We start from the raw sequence: 13,232 nt of genomic DNA on the forward strand, positions 1-13,232 counted from the left end.
CTGAAGCATCTTGTCTGTGCGAGCCATATTAGGCATCAGAGATTTAATTCATCTTAATTTAATCAATCATCTTTTGAAGTCTGACCTTGGAGGGGAAAAACTGAAGCCTCTGTCTTGCCAGTTCTTGCTGATGCCACACAGGTCTTTGCTGTGGGTTTCATTATTTTAGTGGGTTCAGGTCTAAGGAGGGAAAGGGCTTTTCGCAAAAGGGCACTTGTTCAGTTTTTACTGTCACTATAATAAATCTGGATGACCTCAAAAAGTACCTGAGTTAACAGTGACGTACCGTGGCCACATGGGGGCAGTACGACACCACACATGAGGCCAAATCTTAGCCCTGCGCTGTGCGATCGTCTCCGACAGAATTACATCAACGTTATGAACAGTTAGAATAATTTATACACAAATATATCCAATGGGTCACAAGAGGACAATATTTGTTAAAAACCTTTCGCTCCAATATCACAAGTTTGATGTCAGCAGTCGTGCTCCTGTGCGCTCTTTGCGGATGTTGTGTCTGAACTTTCGGAGTATTGACAGACACCGGGCCTGTCTGGGATGGACACTATTTATGGCTCTGCTCGAGTTACTGCCAGTGACCTCGTAAAGAAATGAAGAATCTCTATGCAGGGGGGGATCAAAAGCAGAGGAACCAAGATGTCTGTTCTCATTAACCTTCGTGGCTGATCCGAATCGATGACCACGTCATGTTTTAGCGCAAAACCGGGCTGCTGGGTGTATCCAAACAGCTACATTTGAGCAGGAGGAAAATGCGAGAAGGTGAGACACGCATTGGATCACACCTTTACACGTGAAGCGAAGGAAACTGCACAAAGTGTGTAAAATCTTACCTGTGTGTGGTTTGATCCATGTGCGCACTAGACTACTGGCTTCATTGGCCGCCAGGGCGCAGCGTAAGGTCTCCTCTGTAATTAGTGGTGTTCCAGGCGTACTTTCTCCTATCATCAGCAAACAGGCCTTGCATTTTCTGCCTCGGGCCTCGGTTCGGGGATCTGTGGAAGTTTTCCATCCCGACTTTTTCAACAGGTTTGCTTGAGTTGCCATATTGTGTTATGTGCAGGCCTAATGATGATTTTGTTAGCCTGGAAATGTGGAATTACGTCACTTCTTTTTGGTTTTGCCCTTAGAGCGTCAGAACAGAAAGGCTGATTACAAAGGTTTAAGCTGTGACCAAAGTCATGAGATCACGTCTGAGCCGCCATTTACACTTCAAAACTAAGGAGTTGATACGCAGCCGTTTTTAGTGAGTTCCCCCAACATCTATTTTTTTTCATGAGTATTATTTATTTATCTTCTGCCATTTTCACTGGTATTGCCATATTGGCAGTTAAACCCTGAGCTTTCTGTGTCATTATTTACACCGCGAAGTCTCCCAGATACTGAGTCGATGTACTCCATTATTACCCAAGGCTGATCTTACAGTCATTTCTCTTTGTGCTTTACATGATCATTAGCATAATCTAATTTATCTCATAAGGCAAATATTTCTCACCGCTGAAGTCAGACAGATCAATTACAATGCGCTCATCTTACCTTGGCCACTTTTCCAGGCGTCCCCACACCAGAAAAACGGTGCCTTTCAGGGGGGGATTAATGCAGGAATATCGATCCATGAGGAAGAAATATTCCTCAAGTTATGAACAGATATTTCCCTAATGTTTTTCTCCCATGGGTGACAGTTATTGGGGGAATAATTCCAGATGAGATCTTATAACTCCTGTCCCTGTTACATGACACGCCAAGAGGCCTTCAGCATATACTCTTACCTTTCCCACAATACCGCAATATGTAAGGGCAATTCTGCAACCTTTAACATGCCATTTGTGCTTAGGACGAATGAAAAGAGTGAAATACGTTTTAAAAAACAGATGGCTCTGCGAAAACAACTAGAAGCGTAATAGGAGCTATAAGGCAGGTAAATTAAATTTCACACCGTTTAGCTATGTTCTGAAAAGCGTTTGCATCACATGATGTGGTTTCCTCTGATACTATCTGGCCCCTCTGACGAGGGATAGATCAGATCGGCTGAGTGCAGTGGGCTGTTGCATCCATTAGTTGCCTCACTTTAAGATAAAAGGCCTCCGATCTCCATTGGGACACACAGGTTCAGTACTGTAGATACAAACACTTGCCCGTGCAGACAGGATAAATTATGTTTTATCAACTTTCTGGTGTTTTTCTTCCTTCATATACAGTTTACACAGTTAAACTCTGTCTGCAAACCGGCTGAAGGTGAAGAAAAGCTCATGCAGCGTCTGGCGCTGTCTGTGGTGCTGAAACCAGGATCTTTACTTCATGTTTTTATCTGGATCTCGCAACTAAAAAGCTGCAAGTACCTCACTCCTGGCAAACCTACATCAATGTCTAATCTGTTCTCAGTTCAAAGCCAGACAGATCGATTTGTAATAGATTCAAGCAAAGATTAATCGGCTGAAAACAACATGCTGCACTTTCTCACTCCATGCACAGGTGGCAAAAAAAATGGTCCAAAGGCGTTGAGGGCAGTGCCAGACAAGGATGCTCGAGATTACTCCATGCTGTGGTGCTGGATTCCATTATAGTGCACGGTGCATGACTCTTTTTGAGTTAAAGCCACTTATCTTTGTAACGCTCCCAACAGAAATGCCTCCACTGACACAGAGTCCATCGCATGGGCCGGGAACGCTGGCAACGGGATAGCAAGGAAGACATCTGAACGAATCGGATACCCCTCACCTTGGGTCGTTAGCAGACATCGACCTCCCCTAAGTCTTAACGACTGCAAATACAGCGCAAAGCAATCAATCGCCATCAACACACTAGAATATTCTAGGGATGGAATAATTGATAGGCTGTCTCCTGGTGCGTAACGGAGAGGCTGCGGTGATTAAATTCTGTTTAACGTCTTGGTGGGTTGAGGAGGATGGGATGGGGTGGGGGTGGGGGAGTAGGAGGAGGAAGAAGAGGAGGAGGAGGGTTAGATTTACACCATTCGTGCGTAAAACCGAGCACAGAACGCCAAAGTATTGATATCCACAACAGCACCTGTAACATGACCGAAGTGTAGAGGCAAGGTGGGCTGTTACTTGACGAGGAGGGGGGTCATCGACTCATGCACCTGTCAGTCAGGAACAATGGCAGCCTCCCCAAAACACACACACACACACACGTGCAAACACACACGTGTACACAAATAATGAAGTGGTGATAATTGAAGTGGCAGCTATGACCTCCAGCGCTATTAGGCAAACTCTTGCGAATCAATAATGGGCCTATACTTTCAGAGCAGGTTTTTAAAAGCCTTCCTTTTGGGGTCTATATTGCAAATTTCTCGTTATATAGATAATTATTTTTGTCCCCTTTCAACTTTTATGATCAATATCTATTTGCAGGGAAACTTGTTAAGATTAACTATTTGCAGTCTAAAAACAAGGCTGCCGTTCATTCCATCTCTCCTTGAACCTATAGGTGTTGTTCTGGCTACTTGTAAACTACATGACATCAGTGAGGAGGAAGAAGGGGGTGTACGAGGGGAGCTGCTGAACTGGGCGGGCGCTGGTGCACGTGTTCTGAATGGGGAAGACGGGCTCGCATCGCATCATGTCCAATCGATCCCTGCTCGGGAGGAGCGACGGGAGAGCAACTATCACTCCTGCATCACTACACCATCACTCTCATCAGCATCTCTCCGGCGACTGTAACGCCTCTGTGTGACAGACTCACGCAAAGGGGGGATAAACTTGTGTGGAGTGTTCGCCAAAAACATCAGCCCGCTGCCGTTTTGGGGGGAATTACGCACTTCTGATCACTTTCTCCTCAGTCTGATTTTCAGATGGGACTCAGCGAGATCATGACAAATAGGACCACGTCGCTATTGCGCGAACCCTGTTTTCTCACCCGGTTCCGGAGGGCTGGTTCTCCGGCGTGGCAGTAGCCCTCCTCACTCCTGGTGGTGCTCTGGCTCCGGGACCTGGACGAGGAGGCTCTAAAGGATTTGCCCCGTTTAGTCTGGAAAACAAACCAAAAATCCGTGGAGTTGGAACAGAGTGTGGCAAAGCGCTCCATTATCTCACCTGGATCCTTTACAGTTGCCAGTAATCATGCCATCGATGTTATAGATTTGGGTAAGGGGCTGTTTCGTTCTTCAGATTCAGTCAGTGTAAATGCATGTTTTAATTCTTCATGTGATTTCGTGGCACACGGTCAATACATATGGGGTCAGAGGGGGACTTTGTAAGTATGTGGAACATTTTTCCATGGGCAGCAGGGAGAGAAGGGGTGGTGACTGGTTGACTGACTCACTAAATGACTGGCGAACTGAAAGCAACTTTGATGTTCTTGGCTCAGAGCGCAGCGCACACATTTGTTTTATGCTGAGGAACGCTTTCCTAAAAGAACAGTGAAGATTTCCAGAGAGATCTCCAAGTGGCTCCTCTCAGTGCGTGATTGCTTTGCGTAAAGAAAAACGGAACACATGATGAGCCGATTGAAACGGCCGTCGGTTCCGCTGACCGTGTGCCGCCACTGAAAGCACGGAAGATTGAGGTGAGATTGATGCGGTGTTTCATCATTGTGAGGTTAAATAAGCGATCGGTCGGAGCTCGCCGCTGCTTAGCACCTATTGAGTGATCTGATGCGCTGACCGGGCTCTTTTCACGCACCTTCTAATCGCTTTGCATGGACTGCGATCGGCTGGGGAAACACGGAGAGGAGAGCGCACAGAGCTCTGACATATGGGAGAGAGAGATGAGGTGCCGCCGGGTTCTCCGGGCAGATTGCGCACGGAGTCAGGGAGGTGTGTTGCAGAACCTAATGGCCACACTCCATTGGGCACTTGCACGCACTGGAGCACTCTCTCTCTCTCTCTCTCTCTCGCACACACACACACACACACACACACACACACACACACACACACACACACACACACTGAGAGAGGGGCGAAAATTACTTGGTGCATGTTAATGGGTGCAGTAATGAGACCCAGCCCCTATCGTGTTGTAATTGTTAGTCATCCTTGTCTCCACCCCTCCCTCTCCCACTCCCCTCGCCTCCCCTCTCCCTCCTCGCTTATATCTCTCGCCGTCCCGCAGCTCGGCTCTGTAATTTGTACTGTATTGAGAGAGTGTAATTATTTCCCCATTGTTTTTTAGCGCGCGGCGCAGGCACTCCACAGAAAGTGGTGTCATTAGTGTGACAGGGCGGACAGGAGAGGAGAGGGGAGGCAGGGGGGGAGAGCCCAGCGGAGGGGATCGGTCCAGGGGACTTAATTCTCATTGACAGTCACATTAACACAGGAGCAGCACTCTTAATCCTGGGGAGATTACTCTGTCCAGCCTGACCCCCTGTCACCCAGCCGTCCTCCTCACCCACTGTGACAAACACCTGTATGAGGGTGGTACTCTGATATCTGTGCTGCGTTTCCTGTCCGCAGTAGATGGCTTCTCCTCTGTCTTTGTCACCCCCTTTTCCCCCCTCCTCGGCCCCCACCTCACTTTTTCACAGATCCAAACACACACACTTTGCAATTACTCTTCACTCCAGGCTTTCTCTCTCGTCTGAACCCTTCGTCTTTCAGCCCCCAGTCCTCCTATAGCAACTCCCAGTGGTGGGGCAGCCGGTATCCTCAGAAGGCTATTCGGCTCTACATGTCTCAACAGCCTCCTATCTACTTACCCCACAGAGGGCTGTTCGGGATGACTGGCTGTGAATGAGGAGGGGGAACGGATTGTGTGCATTTGTGATTGTGCATGAGGACACAGCCAAGCAAGACAGGCGACGGACGGCAGTCAGGAGGAAAAAGGGAGAGCAAGGGGAGGCGAGAGAAATGAGCTGGAGAGACAGAATATTTGAAAGGTGTGTGTGTGTGTGTGAGAGAGAGAGAAACCGACAGCCTATATGTGAAATGAGGTGTTTGTCTGTGTAAGTAATAGCTGGAACTCTGCACAATGGAATCTTGTTCCTCTGCATGTGCTTGTTTGAAATAACACTGCACATGTGAGATGATGAGAATTTGTTTCTGGGTGGTATGAATAAGCAGGAATTAAACTTGTGGGACTGGTGAGGTGACAGCTGCGTGGCAGATTGGAGATCACCTCCACACACACACACACACACACACACACACTGGTATTAACAGACTGACTGTGATGAGTGGATACTTCCCATCTAAGAGGAGGAGGAGGAGCGAGAAAAAAAAGCGACCAGAGAGGAACGAGAGGAGAGGCATTCTTTCATGTCATGGGCAGAAGAGATGGAGAAAGGCCTCTCTCATTTGTAAACGACAGTGTCCTGGACAGCTTTTCATCTCGGGGAGCTTCTGGGTGTATCGAGTCAGAGAGCATGAATAGGCTTCACGCAGCAGCGGATAACACCTTCACTCATCCTCATGAAGCCAGGCTGAGAGAAAACCCACACTGGGACTGGTGTGTCTTCTCAAACTGGAGCTCCATGACTCTAATGGAGGACGGAGAGATATTAGATCAGGGAGTTTGAGCGTAGTGTGTATCTCTTTCTAGCCTCAGCTACAAAACCACAATTGGACAGAGGTCATGACCTGTGTGAGTGAGAGTAAAGTTCAGTGGTTGCTGACAGGCCAGAGTGGTATCATACCTTATTAACTGTGTGTGAATGTTGGGACTATATACACAGAGTTTTAGCCTCTGTGAATATAATATCCATCCATCCATCCATCCATCCATCATTATATAATATCGACAATTTAATTGCCCCTTACACTAAAATAACTAAAACCACACAAGAGTTCTTGTAATTAAAAAAGCTTATATAAATATTCCTTCATGTATTTTTTTTACAATGGCTTTCTAGTGTTTTACAGTATTTTTGTGCACGCCAGCTGCTAGAATACTACCTTTATTCTTTCTTTCTTTTTTTTTTTTACTGAGTACCAGTGTAAAACCGTGAGAGTGGTATATCACTTCTCATCATACAATCATTTAATTTAATTTAATTTAATTTCAGTTCAACTTCATTACTCAACCACTACACCTCTACGAGAGTTGTTCCTGTCTCCATTAGTTCGTAGAAGCAGTCCCCAGGTGTTCATGTCTTGGTAAACAATCTACTCATTTCTAACTTTTTCTTCCAAGCAACATTTTACAGTAGCAGGTAACTAGAACTCTCATGTTGGATCTCCACACCTGTGGGCTCTGTCCTCCATTCTCTCTTTTGTCAGTCAGTCATTCAGTCAGTGGCAGCAAGGCATCAGTTTCCCATGTGCCGCTGTTCCATCTAACAGGTCTTTCTCTGACTGACAGCTCAGACTTCCACATGGCCTCCTCCTGGTCCATCCTGAGCAGACCCAGCAGCACGTATCACGCTGCTCCTGTGTCTTGAAAATAGCCAGCAGATTGAGGGTTAGTGGATTATTGTTCATTATGTGTCAAGTGCTTTTAAAGGATCAGTCGTGTACCATTGAGGGATTATTTTTTTTTGAAACATCTGCTGGAGCCTTAGAGTAATTAATTTACATTCAATCTGAGTCATTTCCAATCGGAGGGGAGTTTTGAGGATGTCGTAATCCTTTTGCGAAAACTGAAAATAACACCACTTCACAGGCCTCAAGGTGATTTTCTCCGCAGCTCCGACTCACTTTGACCATGACAAATCTCCCTAAGTGATAGTAATGATTGTAATTGAACAGGCACAGTTCCTTCCCACAGTGCTCTATCTATCACCTTGGACGCAGTCTGCCGCTTCCACTTGTGTGTGTGTGTGTGTGTTCCTTTTTTTTAAGTGTGTGTGTGTCTCTTCAACAGACAGTATGTCCCCCGTTCACGCCCCTCTGGCAGCTGGCAGATGTGCCGTTACCCGTGAGTGACAGTGTGAGTGTGTTTGTGGGATTATGAGAAGCTCCCACCGTGCTCTGCTGTGTGGGTCCACTGTGAAGCCGTGGTGCAGTGGTGCCAGAGCCTGGGGCGGCCATCACAGCAGCCCTCAAACAACGCTGCAGCTCATGAGGTGGGGGGGGGTTTAACCCTGCGGGATGCAGAGCATAAAAGAAGGGACGTTTGTGGACAGACAGAGAAGGAAGGGACTGAAGAAAAAAAACACAACAGAGAGTGGAAGGAGAGGAAGTCGGGGCCTGATGTGGGGAAAAGGCTTCAGCAGGGAGCAGTGTTCAGGGCTGAGGTGGAATCTGTCAGAGCAGTGAGTGAGTGTGTGTGAATGTGTGTGTCCGTACACACAGTTTATGTGTGTGTGCTGCAGGTGATGGCTTTGTAATGAAAACAGCAGGCAGCCAGCGGTCAAGGGTCCCTCTTGGCGGCTGACTGATGTCAGTCACCAGCAGACAATAGCCTCCCTCAGGGATGGCTGCTCTGATGAGGATGAATGATTGTTATCTGTATATGTGAGTACGAACCCTAAATCGATTCAACTTAACTGTAATTTACAGTAAATCATCCAGGAAGTGCATTAGATTTTTTGATTTTTTTGCACAAGTCTGTTGCAAAAATGACATATTCATTATGAGTATTACTATGAAGCAGTTATTTACATTTCAGTTAAACTTAATATATTCTTGTGTAAATTGGATTCACTTAATCACATTTTCTCGGCTCATTTTCACTTTGAGAACAAAAAGCTAAACACCACAAAGAAAACTCATTAAATTTTCTGTCAATATTTGTTTGTTTTCTTTCTTCTTTTCGGTCATGATTATATTTAGGATTCAGGTAAGTCATATAGAGGTAAGTTAGGATGAGTATCGAAGTAGCAAATAGATAGATGTTCCTTGTTGACCATAAAGGTAAAGTCATTCTGCTTTGGTCAGTGCTAAATAAGTAAATAAATAAACACCAGAATACAAATTCTCTTCCCAATAGACAAGATTGTAGAAAACTTGTAAAAGTAGAGCGATGCCTTTTACTAATTCTGTCAATGTGTGTGTGTGTGTGTGTGTGTGAGAGTTAATCTAAATTCCTCCCAACTGATAAAGAAGTGATCTGTGTGTATGGTGGAACTATGCATCTACAAGCAGCCCTGGAATAATTGTATGAAAATGTTTCTGTGTCAGCAGATCTGTTCCTGATACCTGTGTATGATCCCCGTATGGAGCGGCTTTGTCGGAGTGTGTTAGAAGGTTAGAGGCCCTGCTTGTCTCAGGGGAGCCGAGTGATATGGTGTCATGCTCCGGAGACTCACAGACAAATTAATTCACTTATTGACACTGCTGACACGTCTCAGTGACTTTGTAAAATGAACAATTGATCAGGCATCCCTTCTCTCCCCGCTCTCTGTCTTTGTCTCTCTCTTGCTCACTCACACTCCATTTTCCTGACATCTTTCTTTCTTTTCTTTCTCCTTTCCCTTCTTTTCTCTGCAGTTTCCCCTCTCTGTCCACCATCTTCAACTCTTTCAGGTTTCTTCCTTTCCCTTCCTTTCCCGTTTCTGCTTGCATCAAGCTCTCATTTTCATTTGACTGGCCAATTGACAGGCGTGGCACGTACGGTAATTAATATAATTACGCGCAAGCTGGTCATTAGCAGCAGAGGGGACTGATATAATCAAGACGTCAGTTTGTCTGCATATATGAGTTTCTGTGGATGTGCAGAGACAGCAAAAGAGAGACAGTGTGTGTGTCTGTGTGTGTGTGTGTGTGTGACAGAAAGTGAAGAAGACAGTGTGTTTCTTAACCTGTGTGTGTGTTAAACTAAAGCAGCTGTGCAAAAATGTCATTAGGCCCAGAGTTGGGCTTCAGAGAGTTTGTCCACTGCTTTTGTCTGGGTCAAAGGAGTAGCTACAACTATAGAGCTCATAGAAAATCAAAGCAGGCTTCACATCAAGGTTGTTTATTTTCCATTAATCATAATTTGGGCACAAAACAAAATGAATGGCTGCTGCTCTCTGGAGACTTTCTGTCAGGGCCTTGGTCTGTTTTTGTTTGGCTTCAGGCCGCCATTCGATACCAGCAGCTGCGAAAGGAAGGGTCCAGTCAGAATTGGCAATAGACTTCTGCACACACACACACACACACACACACACACACACACACACACACACACACTGACTGTTTCTTTTGCTTTTCCTTTGTACAGAAAGGTGGACAGATCACTTGCAGGGTGTGTAGAAACAATATTTTATTACTGGGCTGGGTTGTGCTGTCTCTCTCCTGCCCTGCTGTGGTTCACCAGTTCTCTCCTCCATACATGTCCTTGTTTTGATCCTTTGACAGGTTGGGAAGTGGAACTGGAGAGAAGAACCAATGCTCACAGTGAAAGACTTGAAAGAGATAGAAAAAAAGCACACTCAAGACAAAACAATCGGCTTCCAATCACTTCGATAATGTTCCCTTATGTTACAAAAAAAACCATTACATTCTGCTTTATTGTTCTGTTCTAATCCTCACACTACATGTACGATTAGTGTTTTGGTCCTGGTAACAAATAACAACAAGATGTGAAAAGTGACTTTGCATTTGTTTATGCGCATGATAGTGTGGATAAAATGCGTAAGTGTGCATGTGCTGGTGTGCACATGGGTTAGCATGAAATCAGTCAAGCGGGAGAGTGAATCAGTAGCGGAGATGGAGAGCTGAGTGAGTGAGCAGAACAGCGCATAAAGAGTGCGCCTCACCATTCTAAATCACAGTGTTTACTTGTTCTTTTTTTTTTTATCATAAAAGCAAGCTACAACCAGCGAGAATAAAAGAGTAACAACAGGAGACAGACATCAATATTGTAGATACCTAGTTTGTCTGGAGTGCAGGAGGGAAGAAAACCTGCCAAAACGCAAGTGGGTGTGTACAGTCATCTAAAAGTACCTCTTTTTCTTTCCATCTCTCCATCCATCTTCCATTGCTGAGGGACACTGACTTTTAATGGCCTTTTATTGCTTTATTAGAGTGCGGCAGATTTACGGGCCGGGTCGGGTCGGGCCTCTGTCTGTCAGCGGCTCTGAGGAGGGTTTCTCTGATCTATGTCTGACCAAGCTGGCTGTCTGGGTTGTAAACGACGAACTTGTAAAGAGGAAGCCAGGGACTTGGCCTCGGCTGCAGACTTGTGTTAGCGAACTAACGTTTTTTAGCCTGTTAGTGCCTGTATTTTTTCCCCCTTCATAAAACAGCCTACACCTCCCTCTTCCCCTCCTCCTCAGCTTTAGTGGAAGAGGTTGTTAAAGCACTTTAATAAGACTTGCTAGCAATGTTTGAATGTGGCAGGTACATTCAGCAAAGCCCAGCCATTCATCAAACACTCCTGTTCAGCCTATATCAACTGTATAACACCTACAGTATGCAGTGATCTGTGTGGGTAAGTGGCAGTTTGTGTCTATACAGGCAGACGAAACTGAACTGTATGTGTGAATGGACTCTGCTATTGTGTTTGCATGTGTGTAGCAGCTGAAGAGGTGAATACAGACTCCCTGGAGTGACCGGTCGCCTGCTTCGACACATGAAACATGCATTGGCGCTCTGATCATTTCTGATTTTTATCTATGAAAGTGTGAGAGGAGAAGAGAGATGGATGGTGTAGAAATGTTGAGAAAAGCCAGCGGAGGGAAGCTTGATAGAGAGACAAGGAGAGGAGTGACAAAGTGCAACCTCGGAAAAGACCAAAAAATAGACACACAAAAATAGAGACATTTTCTAGGCTGCTGCCCATGCTGCCTCCCCCACCTCTCTAAAACACACATATATTTCTTGGTCACCGGATCCTGAGACGATGGCTTGTGCAACAAGGTGGGATTTAGACTTAAGTGCAGGCCGATCAATTGAGCTGTAATGGTACCTTAGTGCCAAGGCCATTCTCTGAACTCTGCAGTCAATACCAGAGCCAGGTAATGGTCCTGAATTCTGACTTTCCCTCACAACTCTCTTTCCTCTCTTTCTCCCCACCTGGCCATTTCAGCAAACAGAGGATCTTCCACTTAATTGCTATTTGGTTTATGGAAGGAAACACTACAGTGAAGGAGGTGTGACGGTCCGTATGAAAGGTGGTAAACAGGCCCACTGTTGTTTCTCGCTTAACTTCTGACCTCTTTCTCATCTAAAACACATAAATATTTTTGACATTTTTTTGGCATTCTACCTTTCTTTTACAGTGAGAAGAAACAGGAAATCTTGAGATGGAGAATTAGCCAGTAATATGCAACATATTGCAGTCGGCCGAGTCTTAAACTGGGGACTTGATGCAAAGACCGAGTGCTCCCATGTGTTCCGAACACTTGGCTATTGGGTTGTTCCATTAAAAAATATTAACGTAAAGTTGCTATGTTGCTATGCTGAGAACACAAGACAGCTTCTTTTTTTTTAACAGAATCGTGTCACTTGCAATTGATTGTACCAATATATTATACATAAATATTTGTTTATAATAACTTAAGAGTACATGTTGAAGGCATGCATGTCAGTAAAAATACCAAAGTGCAACCAAACCATCATGAGCAGCGATAAGTGGTAAGAAGTGTTAGTATAATGTTGTATGATAGCAGAAAAACCGTCATAACCATATGCATAAAATACACTAAAACACAGGATTCTATGTTAAATGTAGGAATCATTTAAAGTAAATTTTTGTGTTGCATGCAACAGCTCAAATTTTTAAGATATTCTACTCCCACATTGAACTGTGGTTTGGTTTTATGCCTGTCATGAGTCTGATTCCATGAAGTGTGTCTTCTTTGTTTCTAAGTTGAAAAATTGTTGGGATGTGATTAGAATTTGCTATTGGGGGTATTGGCTTTGTAGCAGACAGAAAACAGTAGGAGAAGAAGAGAGAGCAGAGATACATATCTACACACTGACAGAGGACCGACACAGAGACATAAATGCACACACAGATGTATGGAGGTGTGGAAACTGTAGAGAGCAATAGTGAGAGACATAAGGAGGAGCAAACAAGTACCAGGAAAATAGCAGGATGGACATAAGGGGATAGAGAAATGTAAGGGGCCTTATGAATACATACCGCTGTGTTAATTTACCTTTGTACACTGTGTCTCTGTTTGTAATACAGAGCATTTGTGTGTGGGCACACACCCGCTCCGTCTGCCCGGCAACCCAAAGGGAAAGACAAGGAGCAACATGCTCTACTGCTTTGGAGCTGGAAGCAGGCAAATATACACAAGCAGAACATTACACACCCTAACTGAATGTTAATACTGTGCATATCGGCAGAAATATGAAACGCTTCACAAAAGATTCCATTGGGCTTTGTGCTTTTGCCCGTTTCATTTTCAGTATCTTTCCGCCTTGGGGAGATGCACTTTGTTTT

The 13,232-nt window shown here is 45.0% G+C and overlaps 1 protein-coding gene across 3 annotated transcripts in view; it reads left to right on the plus strand.

Moving 5' to 3' along the window:
* The first annotated feature begins 3,568 nt into the window (after positions 1-3,568).
* tafa4b (TAFA chemokine like family member 4b) overlaps positions 3,569-13,232 on the plus strand; it is a 41,786-nt gene continuing 32,122 nt past the window's right edge. For 2 of the 3 annotated variants that reach the window (XM_055010447.1, XM_023299335.3), the window contains exon 1: positions 3,569-4,124. The gene's annotated coding sequence lies outside the window, so the exon portion shown is untranslated. Of the gene's footprint in view, positions 4,125-4,243; positions 4,546-13,232 lie in introns of those variants that run through there. The other variant, XM_035943434.2, reaches the window with a different exon arrangement.

The sequence above is a fragment of the Amphiprion ocellaris genome, chromosome 5, assembly GCF_022539595.1.
Source record: "Amphiprion ocellaris isolate individual 3 ecotype Okinawa chromosome 5, ASM2253959v1, whole genome shotgun sequence".
In the NCBI taxonomy this organism is placed as follows: domain Eukaryota; kingdom Metazoa; phylum Chordata; class Actinopteri; family Pomacentridae; genus Amphiprion; species Amphiprion ocellaris.